The sequence below is a fragment of the Pseudochaenichthys georgianus genome, chromosome 4, assembly GCF_902827115.2.
Source record: "Pseudochaenichthys georgianus chromosome 4, fPseGeo1.2, whole genome shotgun sequence".
Taxonomy (NCBI): Eukaryota; Metazoa; Chordata; class Actinopteri; order Perciformes; family Channichthyidae; genus Pseudochaenichthys; species Pseudochaenichthys georgianus.
In genome coordinates, this window is record NC_047506.1 from 485,272 (window position 1) to 498,238 (window position 12,967).

Here is a 12,967-nt window from a genome sequence, read left to right on the forward strand (position 1 = left end):
ACCGGGAGTTTCCCCTGCCTGAAACGCCTCCATTGGACTCCTTTGTTTACATCAGGAACATAGTGACATCACGGTGTAACACTTGAGCTTCTCTGTTTGGTTTTTTTCGACATTAAAGCAAGTAACCTTGTCACAATAGATGCTCAAAATACAAGTATGAATACGAAAAAGAGCAGAATAGGGCTGTTTTTTTCTTTTTGTTTATTTAAGTTGGACTTAAAAAAGCTGAAATCACGTCGACAGGAGGACTCAGAAAACCGGAAAAATTGCCAAATTATAGTTTCTAATAACTTGGTTTTAAAGGTCCCGTGTCACGGCCATTTCCACTGATCATAATTCCATTGTTGAGGTCGACTAGAATAGATTTATATTGTTCAATGTTCCAAACTCACATTGGTTTCTCACAGCATCTCTGTAAAGTATGTGTATTCACTCTCTCCACTAAACGGTTCGCTGCAGCTCTTGCCCCCCCCTCCCTGTGAGCCCAGTGTGCTCCGATTGGTCGGGACCAGTCGGGACGTTGTGAATCACGCTGAGCACACACAAAGTCACAGCCGAAGTAAAAACAATAAGTGTGGCTTGATATCGAGTAAGAAAAAGGTTGGTAAACGCTGTGAGAATGGGTCTGCAGAGAGAATTTCGCCGCGATCCCAACTGTCTGTTATCAGCCTGCAGCCAGGGAGGAGAGATCAGCAGAGCTGCCTGCACTGAGTGTGTGAGGAAGTCCGTGGATTGGTCAATTTGGACCAATCAGCGGGGGCTTAACATAACGGCTCCGCGGATGTACGTAACGGCTCCACAGATTGGTCCATTTCGTTCCGGGTACGGATGACATCATGCGTACCCGGAAGAATCAAATGGACAATGATGTATCTCCAACGAGGCGTTTTGGGGAGGTCTTTCCTGTGTTAGAGTTTTACTCGCTATGGGTGCACTTTGAGGGTTTTGACTCTGCAGACCGTTTACATCAGGGGTGCCCAACCGGTCGATCGCGGGGAGATTCCCAGTCGATCGCGAGATGTGTCTAAAAATAGAACAACAATATTCAGTTGTATCGTTAATGTCCTATAACATAATCTTCCTGTGCCAGAATAATGCACTTGAACGCACCAAAGCTTTGTGATTGGCCGGCGTGATCCCATGTGTGGGGGCGTGGCTTGTGGGCAGTGGGCACTAGTTCGCTGACGTTGTCCGTGTCAACAGGAGTGACAGTCCGCACACACACAAGACCGCAATTATGGCAGAAGCAAAAAAGCCCCAAATATATAATTTTCACTCCGAGTGGAAGGATGATTATTTTTGTATCTATTACAATTCAAAGTCCATCTGTCTCGTCTGCAATGCGAGCGTGGCTTTATCGAAGAAGGGTCATTTAGGAGCGGCATTTCAAAACAGTGCACAAACGCTACGAGACGGAATTCCCTCCTGATTCTGCCCTACGCTCCCAAAGGGGAGGGGCCTGAAAGGACAGCTAAATGCACAGCAGTCCATTTTCACCAGGCCCAACAACAAGAGCAAGGATGCTCCAGAGCATCTTATCGTGTCACGTTCTTTGAGAAACACATGAAGTCTTTCAAAGACGGCGAAGTTGTGAAAGAAGCTTTCCTGGAGGCTGCCGACGCGCTTTTGGGGGACAGTAAAAATAACAGCAGAATTTCAACAGGTTTTTGATATAATAAAAACTCAAGTTACATACCGTTATTAATCAGCTGTAAGTTTTAGTTTGTTTGAACTTATTCATTATAATTATTGTACAAAATGGTATAAGAATGCAAACATTAAGATCTGTTCTGTTTAATTGGATTATAGTCTATTATCAATTTAGGTTAAGAAACTAGTGTTGCTTGCATCCTATTTTAAAAGGCATTTATTTTTATACTCGACTAAAATGTAACAAAAAAAGGGTTTGATTCTATTAATGTTGTCTTTTTTATTGCACGTTGCAGCAGATTCCTGTGTAGCTTCAGATCTGAGTTGTCTTATTAGTAGGCCTAATTTATACTTTTGTAGCAACACTATTTGTATATGATGGCAAAGAAAGGGTTCAGTCTTTTCTTTGTTCCTGTGTCATATGTGGCAGCACTGTTCAATGTTTCTTGAAAACATTACCCACCGTAGTGACGTGTGAATAAACTCCAACTCTGTATCAACAACACTGCTGTGTAACTTCAGTAAATACTTGTATGTGTGTAGATTAGAAAGAGGTGAGATAAAGGATCTGCAGTATTTTATGAAGTATTAATCGTACGAAGGTCAGTTTTATACAAGTAGTAGTGTGTATTTACCTGGTAGTAGGCTGTCAGTAATGGCTACGCCTCTCTATTTGGACTGGTAGATCTCGGCAGACTGGCTACTTTAAAAGTAGCTCTCGGTTCAAAAAAGGTTGGGCCCCCCTGGTTTACATGCATAAAAACCTTCCTAACACAGAAGGGGACGGGTGATAACCAGAAAAGCACGACATGGGACCTTTAATATAAGTTAATTGTTTTACATACGTTATGGTGCACATGGTAATTGAATACCAGTATAGGGTTGCCAGCCGTCCCGTATTAGCCGTATTTGAGCCAAAAGGGGCGTGTCTGGCTGCGTGCCTGTGTGCCTGTGTGTTTGTGTGCTGTATGCGAAGGGCGCTAGGACCGCTCAGTTGACAGGGCAGGCACAGTGTGTGTGTGTGTGTGTGTGTGTGTGTGTGTGTGTGTGTGTGTGTGTGTGTGTGTGTGTGTGTGTGTGTGTGTGTGTGTGTGTGTGTGTGTGTGTGTGTGTGTGTGTGTGGTGTGTGTGTGTGTGTGTGTGTGTGTGTGTGTGTGTGTGTGTGTGTGTGTGTGTGTGTGTGTGTGTGTGTGTGTGTGTGTGTGCGTGCGTGTGTCTAACACGGAGGCGTGAAGTGTATCTGGAATATCAGCTTCAAAGTACATCTAGCTGAAACTCATCTGATGAATGAACCGATGACTACTCTGTTTCACAACTTCCTATTATGTGCGGAGCTAAAACAAAAGTCCTTTACGTCGTGATATCGCTTCACTTCTTAATCTCGTAGGTTGAATGATTCTCCTTCCTGTTGCAAAACAATATCGTACATATACTTCCGAGTTCTCGAGTTATGTCACAGTGCACTATTTGTACTTGTATATTTTGCACACAAGCCTATCTGTTTCACATGCAATGGAAGTGTATGTGTTTAACAAACAATATCTGACCATTGCATGTATGATATATGTGTAATGTGTGTATATGTAAAAGCGCTTTGAGTCATTGAAAAAGCGCTATAATAAATGTAAGGAATTATTATTTATTATTATTAAACTAAAAGGCATTAGGACACAGTGCAAAAGAAACCCATTAAACAAGTAAATTAATATTTTAATACATTTGAAAGCAGTCATTAAAAGGCTAGGAGAATATAAACTATGGAAACACACGTGTAGGAGCCATTTTATGGGTGTTGTTGGCGTTACTTATTAATATTGCAATATTATTTGTGGACACTTGGTGGCGGGGGTCAGCTGCACTAAAAAGGGCTCATAGGTGACCGCAAAGGGCGAGGACACAGGAGGGAGAGAGCATACGATTCCTTCCACCAGCCCAGTGGATATTTAGATTTTATTGTGTTCTGGTGCTTTTATGACTTCTCAACACGTGTGGTCCTTGGTCCTGGTTCGATTCCTATGATGGTGTTTTATTGTTTTGTCGAGCACTTTGTGGCTTTGTCTGTGAAAAGGGCTTTATAAATATACTTTACCTACTTACTTATAAATATACTTTACTTACTTACTTATAAATATACTTTACCTACTTACTTATAAATATACTTTACTTACTTACAACCATTGACAGAATAATTAAACCTTGGTATGTACATGCTCAAACTGCACCAAAACGGTGACGTGTGTGTGTGTGTGTGTGTGTGTGTGTGTGTGTGTGTGTGTGTGTGTGTGTGTGTGTGTGTGTGTGTGTGTGTGTGTGTGTGTGTGTGTGTGTGTGTGTGTGTGTGTGTGTGTGTGTGTGTGTGTGTGTGTGTGTGTGTGTGTGTGTGTGTGTGTGTGTGTGTGTGTGTGTGTGTGTGTGTGTGTGTGTGTGTGAGTGTGATACCATTTTTCAAATATTTTATTTTTTAACATTTTGGACAAAATAGCCAATTGTACATCGAGGTGCCCAGACGTCCCTCGTGCCCACCTATCCGATTTGAACATGCTGATGTACAATGTGATGTAGTAGCCTAATGCAGGTGTAAGACCATTGTGTTTGTATTGTGTTATAGGTATGCATAGTTTTCTATGCATTTTGAGGGTTTTGGGGGGTTTCGAACCCTAGGGGCTGGCTCCCCCAAAAGAATGAAATAACATAACCCTAACCTAACCTAACCCTAAAACCGAAATAAAGCAACAAAAGAAAGTAACTAAATCCGCCAGAAACCCGAAAATCTTCGCCTACCTGCCTGTCAGCCTTCCATCAGGGCACAAACGGATCTCGTGCCCTCATTGGTCATGTTCGTGTGTGTTGGAGGGGCTCTGTGAGGAAGTGGCAGATTCTTTAAATACACGTCTGACCATCTGGATGAACACATATTGTCCCCTTCACAAAAAAAAAAAAGAGTTAAACCTGAGTGTTTGCTTTCACCAAAGAGCAACCAACCTCGCTCAGTGCATGCTAAGCAAATACTTCCTGGTCTTTTCAAGTTATCCATCATTTCTGTTGTCACGTATCATCGGTGGAATGACGCATCCCAGTCAGCCACCGATGATGTGAAAGCAGGGAGTCGTTGTTTGTGCAGGTTCGCCACAACTGTGTCATGTCTGGCACCCAGCGGGTGTCATCAGACCCACACTCTGGCATCACAGAGGAGTGTGGTGTAACCCACATCGCTCAGTTCCTGTGGAAGAGCGCTCCCTGAGAAAGGCTGAGAAACCCGTGTGAGTTTCACTGACTAGTTAAAGGCTACCTCTAAAGAGCTCGTTCCGCCCTGCCGGCTCCTCCCCCTGGCGACCGCAGTCATCAGCACCTTCACCAGATGAACCCGGCCTAAGGACACACATCTCCTCTGCTTGCACTTCAGATTAACCCACTCTGAGAGAGGGCGCTAAAGGCTCCTCTATACTCAGCTTGAGGTTGTATGTACGGACTAGGGCTGCACGGTTTGGGGAAATTACATCACATGACATGACATGTTACTTGTTATACTTGTCATACTTTACTGTGGACAATCCCCACAGGAGCACTTTGGGGTGAAGTGTCTCGGGGACACAACGACATGCTGACTGCAGTGGGGTTTGAACCTGTGACCCCCTGATACCAACGCACAACCCACTCCGCCACACGCCTCCATAAGAAATAATCTAATTTTGGTTTTTCTGACAGAGATTGCGATTCGATTTGCGATATTTGTTTTTAAGCGACCCAACGGAAGTTTATTGTAAAATGCGGCCATATCTCCGGCTAGGAAGGTCGTATCAACTTACTCCCGTCTCTAGCGCCCCCACAGCCCGAGCTACGAGTGACAGAACTAAACTTACATGACACTTCCGTTGGGTTGCTTTAAAGTCGAGCTTCAGTTTAAGATTCACCCTGTGATAGAAACACGTGATGGAGCGTCACTAACCTGACTCAGACGCTTTGTTTCACCATCTAAAGCTCCACTGGAAGCCATTTGGAAAAGTATTTCAAAAATACTTGGCAGGTGATTGGATCAATCTGTCTCACCTTCTATCATGGGCCACTTCTGATTGGTTGACAATGGCTGGTGCATGTGGAGCACAGCTCTTCTTCGTTCAGCCCCAGTACCTGCGTGTAAAGGCCAGAGTTCTCACTGTGCTTCCTTCAAACAGGGAAGTTGGCAAAAAGCCAGTGACCCGAGAAGGGATGGGAAACGAATCCAAATGTTATCAAAATCTTAATATGGACTAGTCCATCTTCTATCGCCTATCCATGGTCAATATGTAGGATTTCTTTCCAAGTTTGACTCACTCATTGCCTTTACAATCATTCCTAGCTGGAAATGATAAGGACAGTGTTTTGTGTATCTTTGAATGACTATCTTAACGACGTGAATATCAGTCAAAGCTTGTAAAAATGCACGCAGAGCTGTTCGACTCTCCCGACGCTCACCCTGGGGGTTGTTATCGTCTGCTGAGGCGACTTGAGTTCACACCGATCAGACCATGTTTCCCAGGAACCAGAAAGGGAAGAATTCCAGCCTCTGAAGCAGATTCCTTCCACTACAAAGGCTGCGGTGAATCATGTCCTGGCTGGAAAGAGGCGGCACACACACACACACACACACACACACACACACACACACACACACACACACACACACACACACACACACACACACACACACACACACACACACACACACACACACACACACACACACACACACACACACACACACACACACACACACACTGGCCTCTGCAAGAGTTCAACACCAACTTCAGCTAAAGGTCAAACAAAGGAATTGGATTCACAGAAACTCCAACTTTGTACACAGATAGCTCCAATCTCAATTTGGACTTTTTATTATAGTTATATTACGCAGGACTTTTGCCGAAGGGGACTTGGAAGTGAGGGGAGACTTGTATGGACATCGGAGGCTCAAAACTCACTCGATGCTAAACCAAATTCACATTATAGATTCATAACATGCTTGTTTAATATATAATGTAACCAAGCAGCAAGACATTTTAAATGACCCTTCAAAAGCGATGCCATCCCCATAGACCTCCGTGTTCAAATGTCCACCTCGAAAACAAAATACATATGTTTACATCCTGTTCTCTGACTTTTAATATCGCTTATGTAAGTATGCCAAATGAGTAGGGTGACCAGCCGTCATAAAACCTTTGGGACGGTCTTGGACCTCTTCCTGGATGTCCCGGAGTGGGCGTAAACAGTTTAGTTTTAACATTATATAGTAGAAACATTAAATACTGATCACTGTGAATCGTTTTTTTTAGGTGTTGCCCAAGATGAGCTCTGTATTCTCTGTGGACTTCCTGATCTATTGCGGTTGTTGTAGTTTTCTAAGCTGGCTCAGTGGTGACGAGTATACAGATAAACAACAATGCAATGCAATAATGAAGAAGGAAATAATCGACAAAGGGAAATTAAGCCAGTCGCGCCGATATGGACAAAAACAATGTTGCAGGTCGTGAAGAAGTGGGTATACAGTGGATCATCGCTGCCATACGAGATCCAAACTGAGCGAAAAGGTCAGAGGGAAAGAACATGTATTTGTATGATGTATTACTTCTCTCAGTTCACATGCCAACCTGGAACTCCCATCCTAGATGTCACCCTTTTTCATCTGGTCGCGTTAAATGTCAATAACCTGCTTAAAAAGCTGAGGGTGAGACCAGGTCCGCTGCAACTCGGACTACTTTTAAATCCAAGCTGAAGACTTTTCTTTTTGTCGCTGCTTTTAATTGAGCTAATCATATCTTAGACTGCACTGTAATGTTTATCCATGTATTTTTTCTTTTAATGTTTTAAACTTAATTAATTTCTCCATGACGTTTATGAGAGGGACGGCTCGAAAGTAGGATATTTGGGATATCCATCGTAGCCAGGGTTTACGATCAGTTTGTGGGTGAGTTGTACTGAGGAACAAGTATCACAGCACGACGGGGGGGAATCGTGTTTTGGTAACACAGGGTGTTCAGGTAACACTTAAAGACTTTGTTATGGAACGCAAAGCAGAGTAGGGGGCTAGTACACCCGCCTGAGGGTCCGGTTGTGGATGTCATGCGAGCAAAACATGGTGAAAACAATCCGTCTAAATTAACAATCGGGACGGAAATGTTCGGATTTCCAAAGGGAGGTTCTGTGAATAAATAAAAAATCAAGAACCGAAATAATTGAACTATTCATATCTTAGACTGCACTGTAACTTTTAATGTTTATTTTATTAGCTTTTCTTTTTAATGACTGATTTTAAATGCCATTTTCTTAATGTCTTTCATTTTTCTTTTAATTTGTCTTTTATTATCTGTAGCGGCCAAAATCATATAGAACTAAAACAGATAGTTAACTTAACAGCCGCTGAGGCACTAGTTAGCGGATCTTACGCAGGGCAATGATCCAGGTCCAGACAAGATTCTCCGTTGTGCATTTTATTCCTATAACAAAATACAATGAACAAGTTTCCTATATCTCGTTCCTTAAGCCTTTCCTATGGCTTTTCCTTGTGTAGCTTGAAATACCCTGTTAAAAAACCGTTTGCCTACTCGTGCTCTGCCTCCCACCTCCACCTGTCTCAAATATATACAATTACACCAGGTGCTCTAATCACCCAGTGCCCAAAACATGCCTTCAAAATAAAAGCATAGAAACTACTTTAACTTATGAGACTAACTAAGAATACATTTTCAATAAACACTATAAAACAGCAAGAAAATAAATGTTAAACTATTAAATAATATAAAGAGATATATAGCTCCAACATTATCTTTTACTGTTTTGAAATGCCTTTGTCTGAATGTCTTTCATTTTTGTAAAGCACCTTGAATTGCCTGGTGCTGAAAGGTGCTATAGAAATAAACTTGCCTTACCTAGGTTTCTTTTTCAGAAACAAGTCCTGTTTCTCGCTTGAGGCCAGGAAAAGGCTCTGTGACCTTTGACCTGTGCTGATGGTGATTTGTTGTATATGAGTGCACCTGCTCATTGCCTGAACAAGTTAGATGCCGCCTATCACAGCGCACTGACTCATCACTGTCCCCTGTGTGCCGAGGCAGGTCTGCCATCACTCTCTGTACGGAGGCTCAGTCACTGGTACACGTTTATCTATAAAGCCATGTTGGGTAAACTCCCGTATTATATCTGCTCTCTGATCACACGGAGAGTTGCAAGCAGCTATTGTCTGAGGTCACATGATGTAGTCTTGTTAGATGTGCCAAGAGCAAGGACTGTCTGAGGGAAGACAGCTTTTATGCGCAGCTCCACTTGCTTGGAACAATCTTCAGCAAGAATGAAACTGAGCATCTCATTCCTCTGCATGTCTTTAAAGCTAGGCTAAGTGAAATGCTTGTTGATACTAAGGGCACTTGTAAATGTCTAACTATGTAAATGTATCCTGTAAATATAATGTATGATGTCCTTTATTGTTTTATGTTTCATGTGGAACCTATATGCTTCAGCTCTATGACCTCAATGGGACCAATCTGGTTCAATAGAGGTTTGAAATGAAATGACAGGCGGTTAGCCGGCACAGGTTGCTAACCGCTACTGCTAATGTACCATTGTCTCAATCGGCTTATTATCCAGGTATTGCAGTCAGTGTTGCTATAGTCTGCAGAAACAGGAAGGGTGGATGGTGAAAGCTTAAAGACTTAAAGTGGATGAGATCAGCTCTGAGACAAACACTTAGGCTAGTGGGCTCGACTGTAACAATGAGGACAAAGAGAGCAAGTGCATATTATTTCCATGTTTCCACTGGGAGGAAAGCAGAGGGAGGGGCTGTGGTGAGCGTGCTGCTTAACACACATTGTTTGTCGAGTGTGGTGATTTAGAAAGCAGCTGGTGCTGACTCATCGCTCTGGGACTGAGCTCCGGGAGATATGAAAGGCCCCCCTGTGTGTTTGAAATTGTAAGGGAGACAGTTTGTGTCTGTGTCCTCGTATGGCTTGTTGTCCACCTGTCTGCCTCGTGAGCCTCCGAAAGGAAAGGAACACACGTTTATGCTGATGTTGCACGCCTTATTTTCTGTTTCCAGAGATGTCAGAGGTACACACATCCTTTACTCAAGTAGAAGTACACATACTCGTGTTTAAAAATACTCAAAAGTACTGACTAAACTTCTTTACTCAAGTCAAAGTAAAGAGCTTTGAAGTGTACTTCAGTAGAAAGTACCCATAACTAGCAGCTGCTTTAAAGAGTACCTGACCTCCCTTTATATCAATAGAACAATAATGTCATTGTTAGCTAATGAATGTTTCCATGGTGACCAACGGCAACATGACAACGTTTCCATTGGTCCCTCTTCTTTAGAGAAGACCAGGAAGTGATGGATACACGGATCGTGTTCCAACCAATAGGCACGCAGTGACTCTAAAGAATAATGACCACGCACCAACACACATTCAGACTAAAGGAACCAGCTGTTTGAGAAATGAGAGAAGTAGAAAGTACAGGTATTTGGGTTCAACATGTAAGAAGTAGAAAGTACAGGTATTTGAGTTCAACATGAGAGAAGTAGAAAGTACAGGTATTTGTGTTCAACATGTAAGAAGTAGAAAGTACAGGTATTTGTGTTCAACATGTAAGAAGTAGAAAGTACAGGTATTTGTGTTCAACATGTAAGAAGTAGAAAGTACAGGTATTTGAGTTCAACATGTAAGAAGTACAAAGTACAGGTATTTGTGTTCAACATGTAAGAAGTAGAAAGTACAGGTATTTGTGTTCAACATGTAAGAAGTAGAAAGTACAGGTATTTGGGTTCAACATGTGAGAAGTAGAAAGTACAGGTATTTGGGTTCAACATGTAAGAAGTAGAAAGTACAGGTATTTGAGTTCAACATGTGAGAAGTAGAAAGTACAGGTATTTGTGTGTGTTCAACATGTAAGAAGTAGAAAGTACAGGTATTTGAGTTCAACATGTAAGAAGTAGAAAGTACAGGTATTTGGGTTCAACATGTAAGAAGTAGAAAGTACAGGTATTTGGGTTCAACATGTAAGAAGTAGAAAGTACAGGTATTTGAGTTCAACATGTGAGAAGTAGAAAGTACAGGTATTTGGGTTCAAAATGTAAGAAGTAGAAAGTACAAGTATTTGGGTTCAACATGTGAGAAGTAGAAAGTACAGGTATTTGAGTTCAACATGTAAGAAGTAGAAAGTACAGGTATTTGTGTGTGTTCAACATGTAAGAAGTAGAAAGTACAGGTATTTGAGTTCAACATGTAAGAAGTAGAAAGTACAGGTATTTGAGTTCAACATGTGAGAAGTAGAAAGTACAGGTATTTGTGTTCAACATGTAAGAAGTAGAAAGTACAGGTATTTGAGTTCAACATGTAAGAAGTAGAAAGTACAGGTATTTGAGTTCAACATGTAAGAAGTAGAAAGTACAGGTATTTGAGTTCAACATGTGAGAAGTAGAAAGTACAGGTATTTGGGTTCAACATGTAAGAAGTAGAAAGTACAAGTATTTGAGTTCAACATGTAAGAAGTAGAAAGTACAGGTATTTGAGTTCAACATGTAAGAAGTAGAAAGTACAGGTATTTGTGTTCAACATGTAAGAAGTAGAAAGTACAAGGTATTTGAGTTCAACATGTAAGAAGTAGAAAGTACAGGTATTTGAGTTCAACATGTAAGAAGTAGAAAGTACAGGTATTTGGGTTCAACATGTAAGAAGTAGAAAGTACAGGTATTTGAGTTCAACATGTAAGAAGTAGAAAGTACAGGTATTTGAGTTCAACATGTAAGAAGTAGAAAGTACAGGTATTTGAGTTCAACATGTGAGAAGTAGAAAGTACAGGTATTTGAGTTCAACATGTAAGAAGTAGAAAGTACAGGTATTTGAGTTCAACATGTAAGAAGTAGAAAGTACAGGTATTTGAGTTCAACATGTAAGAAGTAGAAAGTACAGGTATTTGAGTTCAACATGTAAGAAGTAGAAAGTACAGGTATTTGGGTTCAACATGTAAGAAGTAGAAAGTACAGGTATTTGAGTTCAACATGTAAGAAGTAGAAAGTACAGGTATTTGAGTTCAACATGTGAGAAGTAGAAAGTACAGGTATTTGTGTTCAACATGTAAGAAGTAGAAAGTACAGGTATTTGAGTTCAACATGTAAGAAGTAGAAAGTACAGGTATTTGGGTTCAACATGTAAGAAGTAGAAAGTACAGGTATTTGAGTTCAACATGTAAGAAGTAGAAAGTACAGGTATTTGAGTTCAACATGTGAGAAGTAGAAAGTACAGGTATTTGAGTTCAACATGTAAGAAGTAGAAAGTACAGGTATTTGAGTTCAACATGTAAGAAGTAGAAAGTACAGGTATTTGAGTTCAAAATGTAAGAAGTAGAAAGTACAAGTATTTGAGTTCAACATGTAAGAAGTAGAAAGTACAGGTATTTGAGTTCAACATGTAAGAAGTAGAAAGTACAGGTATTTGAGTTCAACATGTAAGAAGTAGAAAGTACAGGTATTTGAGTTCAACATGTAAGAAGTAGAAAGTACAGGTATTTGTGTTCAACATGTAAGAAGTAGAAAGTACAGGTTTTTGTGTTCAACATGTAAGAAGTAGAAAGTACAGGTATTTGAGTACAACATGTAAGAAGTAGAAAGTACAGGTATTTGAGTTCAAAATGTAAGAAGTAGAAAGTACAAGTATTTGAGTTCAACATGTAAGAAGTAGAAAGTACAGGTATTTGAGTTCAAAATGTAAGAAGTAGAAAGTACAAGTATTTGAGTTCAACATGTAAGAAGTAGAAAGTACAGGTATTTGAGTTCAAAATGTAAGAAGTAGAAAGTACAGGTATTTGAGTTCAACATGTAAGAAGTAGAAAGTACAGGTATTTGTGTTCAACATGTAAGAAGTAGAAAGTACAGGTATTTGAGTTCAACATGTAAGAAGTAGAAAGTACAGGTATTTGTGTTCAACGTGTGAGAAGTAGAAAGTACAGGTATTTGAATTCAACATGTAAGAAGTAGAAAGTACAGGTATTTGTGTTCAACATGTGAGAAGTAGAAAGTACAGGTATTTGTGTTCAACATGTGAGAAGTAGAAAGTACAGGTATTTGTGTTCAACATGTAAGAAGTAGAAAGTACAGGTATTTGTGTTCAACATGTAAGAAGTAGAAAGTACAGGTATTTGGGTTCAACATGTAAGAAGTAGAAAGTACAGGTATTTGTGTTCAACATGTAAGAAGTAGAAAGTACAGGTATTTGAGTTCAACATGTAAGAAGTAGGAAGTACAGGTATTTGTTCAAAATGTAAGAAGTCAAAGTAAAAAGTCGTCAGAAAAATAAGAGTA